Source organism: Strigops habroptila, chromosome 4 (genome assembly GCF_004027225.2).
Source record: "Strigops habroptila isolate Jane chromosome 4, bStrHab1.2.pri, whole genome shotgun sequence".
NCBI classification, from domain to species: Eukaryota; Metazoa; Chordata; class Aves; order Psittaciformes; family Psittacidae; genus Strigops; species Strigops habroptila.
In genome coordinates, this window is record NC_046358.1 from 56878984 (window position 1) to 56895689 (window position 16706).

Consider the following 16706-nt stretch of genomic DNA (forward strand, 5'->3'; position numbering starts at 1 on the left):
CATATAATGTGTAAAGGAACAGTAGCGGCAAATGGCTGTGTTGTAGACTGAAGTGAATCTGATTTCTCCCTGCAGCTCTGAAAAAATCAGCAGTTCGTGCCAGTTCTAAAAAAATTTTTTCTGATTCTTTTCTTTGGTCAAGGCCTATGTTAAGAATTTGCTAAGAGAAGATTATGTAGATCTGGGTAGCGTATTCTACTGGTTTTAATAGACCGTACAGCCGCAACTGTGTTGCTCTGTTTTCAGAAGGTCTAGATTGACCTAGAAACACTGCTGATGTTTCACTTGAAGTAATAACTGAAAGTTAAGTTTCCCATGGTGCTATTTCTGGTTTGCTGTGAGCATTATCTGTTTTCATTGTGTATGGGGATTTTTCATGTGTTTATGGGCTGCTGGTAACCATAGCAGACAAAGCCAAATGTAGAATAGTTGAGATGTCTCTCTTCATGGCTCACTTTGGTATCAAGTTTCTGTATGTGGTGTTACCTTAAACTTAGATGCTTAGTAACATTAGAGTAGAAGAACAGCTATTGTGCTTGTTATGAATGTTAACTCAGTCTTCTTGCTGATATAGTCACTTAGGTGGAAGACTTGTGACAGTCCAAGACTGGAAGCTAGATAGCTTTGAAAACATGTACCTGAGGAAAATTTGTGGCCCTTGTAGGAAATGATTCTCCTGTCAAGAGAATTATGACACATGTGCTCACCTCTTTCAGAATCACAAAGAAGCAGTGGATAGATGAGGTACGTAAGCTTGATGTGCCATTACTTCAAAGAAGCTATAAAGAAGTGTGAGGAAATCAATGTAGCTAAGGAAAATTAGTACATGCAAGGTGAAACAAGTGGAGCAATGGCAAGTATGAGAGTAACCAGTTGTTAACAACAGGAAAGAAAAAAAATGTACGGTGCTTACTGTGGGATCTTAGAAACTTTTTCTGCCCCAGATGTGTCTACACTATCATAGCCTTCTCTGTCATGTTATTAATTGTATCTTTCTCTTGAAAGGGCTAAAGGTCTTGGTTTGGTGCTGTATGTAGCAGAACGTATTTTTCTGTAGGTAAAAGTTAGCTCTAGGTAAAATGCTGAGTGGGTCTACAGATCTAACATCCAGTTGGAGAGAAATATTTTCAGTAACTGTGAAATAGTAAGATATACAAGAGACCAATTGGCAGGGAAATAAAAGGGACAGGGAATGCTTTTGCTTCTCTTCCTCTGCTTTCCCTGAGTAAAAGGAGCAGGTGGGAAAAAAACAAAAAAATCACAAAACCAGGAGTCAGCTTTCTTTTTTCTTTTTCTCCCCCCCCCCCCCCCTTAATTAGGAGGGTTAATGGAGGATTAAGGTTATATAAAAAGTCACATGTTGCTGTAATTGGAGAGAAAGCTGTGTTTTAGCTTAATTCATAGTTTCTAATGCTTGTTTTTTGAAAGTGCAGTAGTGGAATAATGTTACCGTCATTCTCTCTCTTGGCAGCATTCCTTGCCTTGTAGGTGGTTGGCTTGCAGCTATTACGTTCCTTTATTTATAGCAGTAATCTATTCCAGAATGAAATACAGGGATTTAAAAGTGGAATACTGTGTTGCTATAGAAGTGTTTTATTCCTAGTTTCTGTTATGCATCCAGTAACAAGTTGCATGACTGTATGAAAAGAATGTTTCCTATTGAGCTCTGTTGCAGCTTTTGCTCTTGTCACATGTGAGCTCGTCTGCTCTAGAATACACTAAAGGATCGTGTAGAGTTTGCTGTTAGCAAGCAGTTGAATTAAAAAAATCTCATTCCTGAAATAGGAATTTATAGACTGGGCCCTTCACAGAACAAACACTTCAAATGCAACTGTAAAAAAAAAAAAGGGGGTGGGGGGGAGGGGAGAAAAGTTGCTGAGGTGGTGTGTGAGTTTGGGGATTTTTTTTTTGGTTTGTTTTATTTTAATAGACCTACTCAAATTTTTCCCTTTCAGAAACTTTTCAAGGTCAGTATTTGGTGAAAAGAGTAGCTGTTGCTGCTGAATAACAAGGCATTTGTACATAAACTGATACATTGTCTTTCCAAACATCCACTTCTGCTAATTGAACTCAACAACAGTAGTCTATCCCCATAGAAGCAGCAAGGTGCAAGAACGTATTGGGGAACGTGCTGCCAAGAAAAGCTTTGGACAAAGCAAGACCTATCGTAGGAACACTGCAGCTAAAATGCTGTCAGTTCCTTTTACAAGGAAGAGCCTCTTTGTCCTGGGTTCAGCTATAGCAGTCATTTTTCTCCTGCTTAGTAGCTGGTGCAGTGCTGTGTTTTTTAACTTTCAGCCTGGGAACAACGCTGATAACACCGATGTTTTTAGTTGTTGCTAAGTAATGTTTATTCCAACCAAGGACTTTCTCAGTCTCATGCTTTGCCAGGGAGGAGGGGAAGCCGGGAGGAAGCAGAGACAGGACACCTGACCCAAACTAGCCAAAGGGGTATTCCATACCACAGCACGTCATGCCCAGTATATAAACCGGGGGGAGTTACCCGGAAGGCCCAGATCACTGCTCGGGTCGGGCTGGGTATCGGTCGGCGGGTGGTGAGCAATTGTATCCTCTCCCCTTGTTATTTCACTAATCATTATTATCATTGGTGGTAGCAGTAGTGGTTTTGTATTATACCTTAGTTGCGGGACTGCTCTTATCTCAATGTAACCCGTGGGAGTTACATTCTTCCCATTCTCCTCCCCATCCCTCCGGGAGTGGGGGGAGGAAGAAGGGGGGGAGTGAGCGAGCAGCTGCGTGGTTCTGAGTTACCGGCTGGGCTCAAACCACGACACTCTTCCTGGGAATAAGTTGCTTTTCTTGTAAAATATTTCACTGTTTAGAGCAATGTTTGTTGTAGCAAGGCCTTTTCCTCCTGCACAGATTTAAACTGTCACATTGGGGGTTGATTAGTAATACTGTTGAAATATTAAAACTTGCAGGCTTTCTGAAACAAATTTCCTCCGTACTTTGTTGTGTGCAGTTTCTTAGGATGCAGTGCTCTGATGATCTACTTGTTTGATAGTAGCTAACTTAGAGTAAATGAATCTTGAATTCAAAAGTTACCTGGAAAAATTCCTACAGCTGGAGCTGCCATGGGCAAGGGCAAATTCAGTATTAATATGGGTAACAAAAGAAGTTAACAAAATGAATGTGAAAAAGGGTATGTAACCAAATATTTATTCTCATATCTAGTAGTACTTACCACTCTCCTAATAATAGTCTTTTATTATTTAGTTTAAGACTGTAGTTGCCCTGCAGAAGAGGATTTGGAGACATAATCTAAGGGAATACCAAATATGGGACTACTTAAGAGAGAAATTCAAAGTAAGTATATTGGCAATCTGTAGTATTTCTACCTGTGAATTTCAGTCCACATCCACCCAAACTTTGTGCCATTTATACTGGAAATAGGATTTTATTTTTTTTAGTCTTAGCAGAACCTATAGAAAGTACAGTTGATTAGCCATGTAGCTCGTGTATTTTTCTTCCTTTGGCCTGTAACTACGAGAGAAATTAAGAATGCTTATCATAGTTATGTTCTTGGAATTATTTCCTTGTCAGGGATAGACCTGTCCCTCCAGGGTGTTCCCTTTTCCTTTTTAATTTTTCCTTCACTCTTAGCCAAAACTCCTCCTTTCTCTGCAACCTCCAGAGCTTGGGACTGGCAAAGTATTTGGCTGGCAAACTACATCATATTGTCAGGCTTGGTTGAGTTTACGTTCTTCTTACAGCTCCATTTGAAACAATACATGCTGAAGAGTCTCTGTTGCTGCTTCTAAATATGTATCATCCTTATCTTATGCATATCCCTGTATCTGACTGTTTGGCTTGGAAGGGACCTTCTAAAGGTCATCTGGTCCAACCCCCCCTGCAATGAGCAGGGACATCTCTAACTAGAGCAGCTTGCCCAGAACCACATCCAGTCCGGCCTTGAATGTCTCATGGTGTTGCTTGAACTTCGTATGTGCTGTGTTTGGCTCAATAGAATGCAAGTCTCATACCTTCCCACCCATTCCTTGTCAATTAAAATACAAATACCCTGCTTTAGCCAAACACAGTTTCTGTTAGCACCTAGTCACATGGCAGTGACTTCCAGGCAATGTTCTGGATCTCTGAACGTTTTTGAACCCTTCAGAGTTCTTAGTAGATGAATCTGCTCTCTGGCCTCTCTTGAAGACTGCGCAAATACCATAAAGCTAATTGCAACAGCCAACATATTCTCGGGCACGTTGAGGAATATCATGGATCCGCTCTGGCATTTGGGGCTCAGATCACTGGTCTCCTGTTAAAGGTGCAGTTCACTGGTTACATAATATCTTCAGTGACAGATACAGCCAGGAACTTTTTGGCTTAGACTGATTTTTCTAATGCATAAGTGACTTTCTATTTCAGGCTACAGAGCTAGTAGGAGAGAACTTAATCTTTGGTAGCTGCTCATTCTATAAGTGTCTTGCAATACTACATTCCCTCTGGCTGTTTTCTACAAATCTGTTCAGAGAATTGTCTTTAGATTTGCCTTTGCACCTGAAGGCTCTGGCTCTATCTGCTAAACCAACAGGCTGCTTTAAGCAGGACTCTTTGAAGCAGAGGCAAGATACTAGTAAATACCAGTCTTGACTTCCCTTGCAGTGGCGACAGTTTACTACCAATTTTAAAGATGCATCAGATAATATGAAACATCTCTTCATCGGTCTTCACTCCTTCAAGACAGATAACTGGTTTGTTCCAACTCTATAGAGTTCAAACTGCTCTAAACTGGCTCTTCTGTCTGTATCTGCTCTGCTGTACTAAATGATGTCTAGTACATGTTACATTCTCGTGGGAGTCTGACGAAGCAAAAGGTAACATTCTTTCTTCTTGTGGGAAGCTGTCCTGGACCAACTGGAGAGGAAGAATTATTGTCAGCAGCTATTTTCTAGCACTAAAAAGGAAGGAGGAATTACGTCTTATTTGGGTTTGCAGGAACTAAGCATACTCATGCACAAATTCAAGTTGGTGATTTTAGTCAAAATGATCTTGACTTTCCAGACACATACATTTTTAACTGCCAGCACACCTATTTCTAGATTTCAAGGATACTTGCACTTAATGATGGGTAGAGACTGCTTCTGGGGTGTATTTGTCTGCTTTTGATGATGTCTTAAAAGAGGTACTCAGTTTGCTCACTCTCCTCATGAGCTACAAGAAGTTGAAATTTGTCTCTCGATATCAGAGCTGTTACTTCTGGTCAGATCTAATCTCTTTCAGACTATTATCACTTAACTCAGTTTCTGTTAAATGGCGCTTATAGAGGGTGACTGTGCTGGTTAGACAATAAAAAGCATTTCCGCAGGAGCATACCCAGATGCACTGGGTTTTCTGCCTAGTGTTCATACAGACTAGTCCTGCTCATCTTCATGCATCTGTTCTGGTTTATGGTCACTGCATCAGGGGAATTAATGTGTACGTGCAGGAGTCTTAACGCATAACTCTTTCTCAGAGTGTTCCTTGTTTGTTCCTGCAGTCTGTAGGCCGTTAGTGGTTTGTGCAAGGGAGAAGAGCCTTACACGCAGTGGCTGAGTTAGGGATATAAGGTAATTAGGTGTTGCTGTATAAACAAAATGGTATTACTGGAAGGGACAGGGAAGGAAAGAAACAAAAAGGAACAATGTTTCAGATCAGTGCTTAAAATAGATATTATTTATGGTCTTGTTGCTTAATTACTTGGGTCTCCATGTTTCAAACTTGGATCTTCTATTCCGACTGTGTTGCTCAGCACTCGCTTATTCGTAACTAATGCCCAAAGAGACACACACTTTCCTCAAGAATGTTTCAATTTCCATTGTCTTTAAACAAGGCAAAGGAAAGGGTTTTTTATTGGGTTTTTTTTCAGTTCAGATGCAAGAGCTATTGATCTGTCAGACTGTAAAACAATGTCAGACAGTGGAACTTACAATGGTCTAATCAAGCAAAATATAGATAAAAAAATAGAAATGCATCACAAAATACATGATCTAGAGACAGTCAGTCATTAACATATAAGAACAGCACTCCAGGCAGTTGCAGAGGTACTTTCTTGTGTAAGCGGCAGAATTATCAGTGATGTCACATGCATTTGTAAAGGAAATTTAAGTTTGAATGGACCATGTGGATTAAAACATGCCTTGGCCACCTCTCTCAACTGCTACCATGTATCTACATCGTGGATCTAAGCTGATTTTTCCAGTTCAGTCAAATTGTGCTGGCATCCAAGAACTCAAGGCTCACATCAGCTGGCTGCAATGCAAGCTTGTACGTAAGAGAAAGGTTTGTAATACCTGTAGGATTTACATAGAAATGCTTCTTGGTAAAAAGGAATTACGAATTTTAAATTGCTCACTGTCTTGGTAAAAATTGCCTACAAACATTAGCAGTTACCTTCAACTGTGCTGTTTTAGAATGTCCTGTTTCCTTATCCCAGCTGAAGTGATACAGTATTTCTTACTGTTTCCATACATTTGTCTTTGATGTTTTTTTGAAGAAATGTGTAAGAAAGCATAGTGGGCAAGGAGGTGGGCTCCGCACTGTATGTCAGGAGACCTGAATTGCAGGTAGTGTGTCCTGGCTGATACCTATGTGTGCAGGAACAGTCTTTCTGCCCCTTTCACAATTTGTGTAACTTGAATAGAATTTAAGCTGGTTTGGGCCAGGATGATTTCTTACTGAGTTGTACATTACCTAATTGTTGTTTTAAACTAGTATTTATTTCTCAAAGTTTTATGGTTATTGCTTTTAATAATAATGCAATAATGCCTTTTGTTAAACTATTGTACTGTTTGTAATCATTTTATTTTCTTGTATTTAATTAGACTATTGAATGCATGGATAAGCATTACCATGGGGAAAAAAAAAAATCAATGTAACAAATTAGAATACACGTTGGGTCAGTGTTTTCCCTCAAATTCTAAGATGACTTAACCTTTTTTAGCCATTAATTCCTAACAGGAGAATACAGTGTCCTGTAATTCATGTCAGACCCTTTTTAACTGATCTACAACATCCTTGGAGCATAAACTGTATCCTCCTTGATTTATAAAATCGCAAGCATTGTTTGATTAATAATAGATTACTATTTCCAACAAGTACAACAACTTTTTCTCCTTCTCCATAGTGGAAAGGCCAGTGAAAATGAGCTGGGTTTGGTTTTGTGTGGTTTAATTTAAAACGAGAAAAACACAATATAAACACATAATTTTACTATTAGAAAGGCTGATGTCCTGGCCAAGAGTCTGACTTGGAAACAAATTAGGGCCAGAATTGTCTTGCAGAATTAAAGCTTTATTTCTAAAAGCTAATCTTCATTGCTGATCTCAGCACTGAAGAGCTAGGTTTTGGGCCAGCTGTGCCTTGATTCAATTCCTGTGCAAAGCAAACTGCTACGGTGCTGCTTTGCTTTTTTCAGAAAACTTTTTGTAGGCAATTAATCAATATTTTCTGGAAAGCTTCAACATAGGCTGTGGTTATAGTTACATAATCATTGAGGTCGCCAAATCATCACATGTGTTTATTTTGTTTGCGGAAATTTTCCCATGATGATTTGGTTGAAAAATGAACAAATAAAGAACAAATTCCACCATCACCCTCAAAAACAATCAGTGAGGGGGATGGGATGCAGAACCAAAAACCCACCAAAAAACCTCCCAAAAGGCAGATGAGTATAAGTGAGCAGCTTGTAAATCACTGGAAAACTCTCAGCTAACTTACTGTAGTGGAAGTATCATGCTGTAGTTAGCTTTCTACTGTAGAGGTGAAAGAGAAGGTATTTTCCTGGTGCCAGAAGCACACTAAGCCTTCTCTGAGGTAACCAAGACTTTTAAGATTTCAGTTCCTCTGGCACTGGCACCTGCAGTGCTCTGCATCACTTCAGGGATAGCTGATCAAAAGGGTTCCAGTCCTGCCCAACAGCAGGGGACATGGCAGATGTGTTTCAGCTGAGATGTTTCTTTCAGCATTTATTGAAGAAGCTACCCAACTGAACAATTACCTAGGAAATTTCTTCTCAGTATTTGTGTCATGCTTGAGGCTGGGTTATAGAAATGTTCATCTTCTCTTTTGGAGCTCTTGTAGCTGAGGCCAAAGCTATATGCTTCCCAGAAGAAAGCAGATTGGTGCTTCACACTTAGCGGAGGTGTCTCTGTCTCCAGCTGAGGCAGAGAATTTCTGGGCAGAAGCTCACAACCAGAAGCAGAGATTTCAAGAGGAAAACTCCTGTGCTTGAGACAGTTTAAAAGAAGAAAACAGCTGAACAGGGAGGAGTAGCCTTCACATCAAGGATACTTTCAAACAACTGTGTAGATCCTGCCTGATATAAATTCTGTTATGTGGATTATCTGCAAAAGCTTCACTAGACAAACCTACAAGCTCACAGATGATAGCAGAATCAGTGAACTTAGAACTGCATTAGATGCAGCCTAGTGAATGTATCTCCCTGACCTATAAGCTTATCCTTATATCCTTCCTCCTGCCTTCCAATGTGATTTTAATTTAGCACCCAATTGTAATCTTGTTACGAACTCACTAAGTGTCTTAGGATGCTGTTAATTGCTACAAATGCAGGCATCGCTTCCATGCAATGTCTGCATTTGTGTTGAGAATGCATTTTTGTGATCTCTTTTTAAGAATTAGTAAATCTGGTATGACTGAAATGAGCTTGTGTTCTAACTTTGGGGGTATAGAAATAAAGGTACAGTAAGGCTGATTGTTCCATAGCCAATAGATTTCTTTCTCTAAAAGCAGAAATCCTTCAGATTTGCATCTAGCTGAGGGGGATGACAGTTTTGATTGACATGTGGAAGATACTTTTTTGTATATGCTTTAAGTAGCTCATGGGATATTATATTTAACCAAAAAAGAAACCCAACCTACCAACCAACCAACACTGCGAGCAGGGTATGACTGTACGAGCTTCTTCCCTTTCACGTGGCCTGGCATGCACGCTGCCACAGAGGCAAACAGTGTAGTAGCCCTGTAGCTGTTTTGGAGTAACTCCTGAGGTCTCCAGAAGAAAAATCAAGGAGATAGATAAAACAAGAAGGCAAAGTAAATCTGTATATAATAATTACCAATTCGATAAAATGAGCATTTGACAGGAGATACTTAAAAATAGTAATTTTAGAGACCTTGAGAGACATTGTGGTCAAGATTGGTTTTGCGTGTATTGCTGTTTTTCTTTCTCTCACGTAGATGTATGTATTTCCTGTATCACATTACATCTCATTTTTCTTACAGGTCATATATCTGAATTTCAAATGCTAATTAAATGAGTTACTGTAAGTGCTGTGTAGAGAAAATTCCCATGTTGATTTCTAAGCTTCTTCTAAAGATGAATTGTCAATCTAACACTGTGATCAGAAAAAAAAGAAATTTAAGGTTGGATCAATTGGATTCTTAAGTTTTCCTTTGCCACCAAAAGGAAGACAAGATTCAGTGACTAAAAGCTGAACATAACTTCATTTAAACAGGAAATAAGGTATAAGTTTTTAAGAATGAAAGTAAATAAAAATTGATGGAGACTGCCCAACTAGGAGAATGTCAAGAGTTCCCAGCCAGCCCCCAGAGCAGGGCTTAGGTTTTCCAGGGCACAAACTTTAAAAGAAATGCTAACTTCTGTGAATTAACGATTTGAATTTCTAGCAATTCTCAAAATCTAGACATTTGTATTTCTAGAACACTGCTAGAAGCAGGAGGTTTAGCTGGTTCCACCGACACAGTTTGCAGCTGGGTTTCATGTATATTCTTCCCTGTTATGTTCCCACATTTAATTTCATCTTATCAAACCACAATAAATGTATTTTTAACAACTTAGTCCTGATAACCAACAGGCACATGCTCATGCTTTTCAGGGAGAGTCGTGCTGTGCCTTCAGCAGGTGACAAAAATGGATGTGTTGCCTCATGGCAGAGTTCAGGGACAGCACACAATTTGCATACAGTACAATTACGTGTTAATATGGAATTACAGTAAATTCTATTTCAGTGTTCTATGGCCAGGTGATTTAGATAAATAGAATTTATCTTCAGACATCTAAAAATGAGGAGTCTAGACACCTTGTACAGGCACGAGGACTGGCATCCCTGGAGGACAAATCATCCTATCCTAAGATAATTATCTAAGGGAGGTGGAATGAATCACTTTCTGAGGAACCTGTTTCTGTCTGCTGCCTAAGAAGTGTATAGATGTCTAGACACTCAATATTTGGGTAGTTAAATTTAAGAAGAATCCCACCCAGAAAAACAGTAGCTCAGACATTTTTGTTATTTATTTCGTTTCCAATTTTAGAGGTTAACTTGCCCCTCTCCTCCAACAATTGGGTAGGATCAAGTTTACATGAGCCTTGATCACACTGAAACTTAAGGGGCGCTTTCCAAGAACAAGCTTGCATCCAGTTGGTATCCATCCACCCTGTCCCTTCGTATTTTGTTTTTTATGAGATTGCTTTTTCTTGTTACATTGAAGGTTTTTCCCAAATTATACTTTAGGTCTGCTATTTCAGTCAACAGCAAGCTTTTTTCTCATAGCATCAGCTAAGAATTGCTTCTTGCACATCTCTGACAGTATCTAGCAAGCTAGTGTCTGAGGAATCAAGCTGGAACTCTCAGATGTTTTGTGGCAAGTACACAAAGACTGTACAGTATGTAACTTACCCAAACTGACAGTGTTGCAGCGCGTGGGGGAACGGCTCCCCTGTGGGTGTGCGTACCAGTGTCACAGAGCTCCCAGGCTGACGCCTCTGAGGTTCTAGCATGTGTTTCCAGGGCGCAGTGTGTGATTTCCCAGCTGCTGGTTATGTCTTTTACTGCACAGGTAATAGGCAGATTACCAGGATTCAACTCAATCTTTTTTATCTTGTATGTTCCCTATTTAAAGATGAAATCCAAAGGTTGTATGATGTCAGAAATAACAGTATTACCTGACTTTATATTGTTTGATCAAGGAGAAGCCCATTTTATAAAAGAAAGAGGGAAAGGAAGAGTTTGAATCAACAAATCTTCCTCTTACAATCCAGATTGTGTGCAGCGTTTTCTAGGAGAAGATGTAAAATATTACGTTATTTGTATGTTGGCCCACTTCCTGAATTCTTTTTCAGTCCTTCATGATCATTACTATGGAACTGAAATTACAAGAATTCAGCAAGGATGGCTGGCAAAATAACGTATTCTTCCATATGACTTTTATAATACTGATGTATTTTATCAGAGATGATACTCCTGAAAAATGCCATGTGCTGACCCTAGCTTGGGCTCTGCTTTAAAGCACTTTTCTTTGTATGAAATTGAGATGGTCCTACACTTCTCAGGCTGGCTTACCACACTACATGTTTTGAGACTATTTAAGGTTAAAATGGTTAATATTTAAGGTTAAAATGTTGGTTTGTTGTGTCAAGACTGGGAAAGGAGATTAGTATTAGTGCTTCTACTGTTAATCAAAATCTGTACTACTAACCAGCAAGCAATATAAGCTTAAAATAACTGAGTAACTGAATGACATTTGTCTGAAAGGAACAAAAGGAACACCAATAAATGGGGATAGATATAATATGTATATAAGAAATATACTAAATATACATTTATGTGAGTTTGTATACACATAGAAAAAAAAATGGGGCCTTCCCCTGCCTTATGCCTGTGGCTCAGAAGGAACACAGAGAGGGCCTAACGCGCATGCTCGGTCCCTTCTTTATTCCTTTGCTGTAGAGAGCAACTGTTTTCCAAAGGAGCAGCTGTGAAACGATTCTACAGACACGTATCTGTATGATGTCACCTTATCACTGAATCAGACCAGCAGTGCAGGGTCACAGGAAGCTGCAAAGTTTATTTCCTCAGAGTGTAAATACCCAACACAAAGGTGTATTAGACTTTGGGTTTATAATTTGACTAATACATACAAAAAATGTTAAGAGAGACCAGTTCCAATTAAATGTATTTTCAAGTATTTGATAACACCAGAGCGGCCGTGAGCCAATGCAGATGACAGTACTAGCCCTGGCCAACTGCCCAAGTAAAGCAAGCTAAATTTGGTGTAATTTAGTTCAAATCTTTAAGCTTCCTCTCTCAGAAAGGCTGGCTGCCTGGTATTCTGCACTCTGGAGAAAATATTCAACTGCCTCTGAAGTTTGAAAGAATATGCAATTACTCCTTAAAGGGTTAAACAGAATCACCACAGGAACACAAATCAAGCCTTCACTTGTATTTATATTTTAACCCTTCATTTCTTGAATTTCACTTTGTCCTACCAAAACCATCTATTTTACATCATCAGAACAAATTCTATAAACTCTTCATCCTCCCCACATTTATCAAACCAGTGAAGTTTGTGAAAGAAAAAGGGATCATAGTGTTTTGCAGAGCTGCTTAGATAATAAAATTCTGGGAATACTTCACACATCGGATCCTTCAGGCATTTCCACTGCTAACATAAACAGAAACTAAATCGAAGATTTACATCGTTATAAACTTCAAAATATTTGAAGATAAATATCCCACTGAGACTGTTGCTTTCCTCACTCCAGCTGAGTATTTATGCCCAGTGTAACTGTTGTCATGGCTGCTTAGTCCACTCATTAAAAATAACACTTCACTGGTCTCCAACTACCAGCCGTATGGAATCTGTTAAGAGGAAATGGATGTGGGCTCTATAAAATGAACCCAGATGAGCCTTTATCGCTTCAACATCACCACATCAAAAGCCACACCACTCAAGGAGCTCCTTCCACCTAAAGGATCTCAGTGCCTGAACTTCAGAGGTAAATGTCCAATTTTATTCCAGAGAATTCTTGGCCATTTAGAAGTGAAGCTTATTCTAGCATTCCTGGACAGGAGTGGATCCAGGGAGGTCCTGTAACCAATGTGTCTCTTACTAGACAGCAAAGGTTTTCCATGCAGCTATTTTTGAAGCAACAGTAAGCTCTCTTTGGATGGTCTTGGTTTTTCTGGAAGCAGATGCAGAAGAACTCAGCAGAAATCACAGAGCCATGCCGATACAGTCTCCTTTAAATGACTATCACTCTTTCTACTAAACCCCAGTGTCTGCAGCTACCAATCTGCCATACAATTCCTTTTTTTCTTTTCCTGTTACAGTGAGCAGCTTCAATCTCAACTGCATATGGTTATTTCTAGTTTGCATTTGAAGATATGAGTAACCACACCTATTCATCAATGTGCCTGTAAGCAGGTATTTCTCCCCTAAACCTCAGACCACATCTGCCTGTAGAAGCAAGACAACTCCTCAATACTTCTGGTCTCTGGCCAACATCACTCAAGATAAAAAGCAGCAATGACAGATTTAGAAGAGGATACAGCAATTTATGTGAGGGGAGGAGAAAAGCAGCTTCACACAAGTGCATCTGATAACTAACTACTCCCTCTCTCATGTGACATCTTGACACATTCTGTCACTACTCTCACATTCCAATTTCCATTTTTCTGTATTTGTTCAAATCATAATTGTATGCAGTCACTGGTTTCAAAACTGGTTTGTATTGCAATTACTTAAGCAACTCTTCAAAATTAACATATGGGTCTCCCATGGTGAGAACAGTCAAAAAATGCTCGAGCCTAGCCTGCTTTAATCAGGGTGTACTTACACCTCAGCAATTCTGCATTACATCACATTATGTAATGTGACATACACTACTGCCCTCCTTTTCCTCTATAGCTGGCCCTCTCCTTCCAGGAGGGTGGTTATTGCTGCTTTGCTCTCTCTCCCCATTTTCACCCCAGCTTCCCTCACTCAGGTTGGTGCTGCAGCCCACCCTGGCTGGACACACAGCAGCACCAGTACTACCTCCTGCCACAGCCACACAGCACTTCACTTCCCATGCTGCAGGGGGTGAGGTAGAGCAAAGAAAAACACAGGGGAGTGGACAAGTTGGACTATTGCTATTCATCAGCTTTCCAACTATCAGCGTCTTCCTCCTAATTAATCGTAAGTTAGGGGAATACGCATGACAGCAGTGGTGCCATTGCTGCACAACCACCATGCACACAGGACAAGGATACTGCAAGCCTACATGTTTGCAACATGTATGTGAGCAGTATTTGAAATGAACATTGTAGCAAGCAACAGTTAATACACTAGGGTTTCTCCAGGCCCTGTAAGAGCTAAGCTCTCCCCTTCCCTTCCCTGCACCAGCTCTCTGGCATCTGACTTTAGAGAATTAAGCATAAACTCTTTTATCAGTCTCTACAGCTGCTAACCTGGACTTCAACGTAAGCTTTGATAATTCATGTTTCAGATGTGTTTTAAAATTTACAGCAACATTTCTTCAAGACTATGCTGAAATTATCATGTGGAGAACACCTCCGGATCACATTCATGTAGAAGCTTCCATCTGCTAAAAAAGCAGGTCAGCTCAGGCACACTCACCCCAATTTTGCTCTGTTCCCAACCTCCTCTATCCTGCCCTCCCCAAGGCTTCTTCCTGCAATTTTCCCCAAAATAAACAGTGTCTGCATAGAGTTCTGATGTTTTGACTTTTAGAGCTTTGATCAGAACACTTTGCTGAAACACCCAAATTTAATGTAACAAAGCACCAGGGATAATTAGCTTGAAAAAGTGAGATAGAATCTTCTCCTGGTATGAACAGTGACAATCGACAGCAGTCCCACTATTATGCTGATTATTTCTTGGAAAACATGACAATGTTGAGTAACCAACCCCTACCTTCTCTTGCAGGAACCTTTAAATCTGATGGACATGCTCTTCAGCACATGGCTGCCAAGTACGTCAGGCAACCAGGACCCATGGAGGTGAAGCTTCCTGAATGGTGACTGCAACTTAGCCTTTCAGAAGGTAAAACTTTGTGACTGTAACTTGTATGAAATGTGCTTAACATATGCAATTTCTTCCAATGCTGCTGTGAGTGCAGCTGTTATACCCAACACTTAACAAAATACTAATAAAAGCCATTATCATTCATCAGTTATATTGGTTTAATTTTGACTGTGACTTTACTATTTGAGCACACTCCATGTTTAAAGTACAATGCAACTCATAGGTAAAAGCCACACATAAGTCAATTCAACTGGATACCCATCCCCTTTTCCAGACTGACTTAGTCACAAGCACTGCAGTCAACCACTGAAAACATAATAGTTAACAAGTTAAGCTACTCCCCTTCCTTAGCTATGAAAATACCATTGTGATGTATCACTGCAGTTACAAGAGCCTTTTTTATACCAGTTGTGTCAAACCAGATGTGTTCATGCTATCTGCATGCAGATTTTGCAGAAGTGTCTCATGCTGCAAAGTAGTTTTACAGTTTAGTGGCTTTTCTACTGCTTATGTTCTAGTCCACATTCTTGTTCATGGTTCTATCCTATAGGAGTTTTCTGAGTTCCTAACTTGGTGACTAGTTACAAACAAGCCAAGCAGCAAAGCCTCCATACACAAGTGCATCAGATAGTAGCAATTACATTTTAGACTGGGCAAGAATACAAGGCTTTGGCAAATTAGTTGCAGGATGTGGTTCTATTCACCTATGTTTTGACTAGGAATTGTTTTACTTGCACATCCTTATTTTACTATTACCTCTTCTCTCACCTCTACATTAAATTTAGTTGAAAACTACTGGTTAGGACTGTTCATGACTTGTGGTTCCTTCCCATCTTCAGCTTTGCAGCACATGGGAATGAAGTGCATTGTTTATCTAGCAACCTGTAGCTGAAGCACACAAAAGGTAGTATAGTGGCACACAGCAAAGATTAAACCCCAATGGAACTAGCACTTAAGAGAAACACAACCCTGTTACTGAAACAATGCTGCATGTCACTACACTCAAAACTGCAATTCTGAAACAGCAGCATTTAGAATTCAGACTAAATGAAACTCTGAAACTATACTTAGGTTCTCCCTACCCAACAAAGGGCATTTAATTGCAGAACCTTAGTGAGTGTCAAGGACATCCACTTGAGAAGCATCTCCCCAAGAATGAACATGAAATGAGCAGTAAACCCTGCAGCCCTGTAGATCTACCATCAACTCCATTACTCTACAGAAGGGAAATACCAAAGATTACTCCGCAACATGAGTAGGAGCAACAGTGCCAGGAAAACTTTTTTGGAGACCCCACGATGCTGCTTGCCCATTACACACAAGTTACTGCTCTATCAAAGGCAGCCAGCTCCCAAACTCAAGCTAAGTGTAGTTAGTGCTTTCCTTTCTCTCCATTGAACTAGAGTCCACAACAAGGACTGCTTAGATACACCATATTTCTGAAATAGTGTTTCAGTCTCATACAATTTTTGTCAGCAGTTCAAGAAGTTCAATACCCTTGACAAATGTCTTTGGGATTACAGAAGCACAGTACCTTGATTTACTGGTCTACACATTTTAAACTAAGTTACTGAGACATCTGAAGAAATTCCCTGAAGGAATTGAACATACAAGACGCCACTACTTGTAATTGCAGTTAGGAAGCCTGCCTTTCATACCCAATTGCCAGCAAAATTGGAGAACCAGACCCACTCCCGTCATAGCACTTTAAGGTGCGTAAATGCACACTATCCCTCCCCTCAAAGCAAGCCCCTCTGTGGTCTCTAGCTGTTCCCTGGTATTTCCCCTTTCATCTCCCATGATGCAGAAGACAGCATTTCCACCACTGGCAAAACCAAGTTTCAGTCAAGGAGACCCTACTGTTTTGCCATTACAAATACATCACTTTTCTATAGTCTGAGAATCAGTAAGGA

At 39.9% G+C, this 16706-nt stretch overlaps 1 long non-coding RNA gene across 1 annotated transcript; it reads left to right on the forward strand.

The window, feature by feature from the left end:
• The first annotated feature begins 2800 nt into the window (after positions 1–2800).
• On the forward strand, positions 2801–14944 carry LOC115607526. Its single transcript, XR_003991257.1, has 2 exons — positions 2801–3327; positions 14695–14944. It is a non-coding gene; the product is annotated as an uncharacterized LOC115607526 (long non-coding RNA).
• The last annotated feature ends 1762 nt before the right edge of the window (positions 14945–16706 follow it).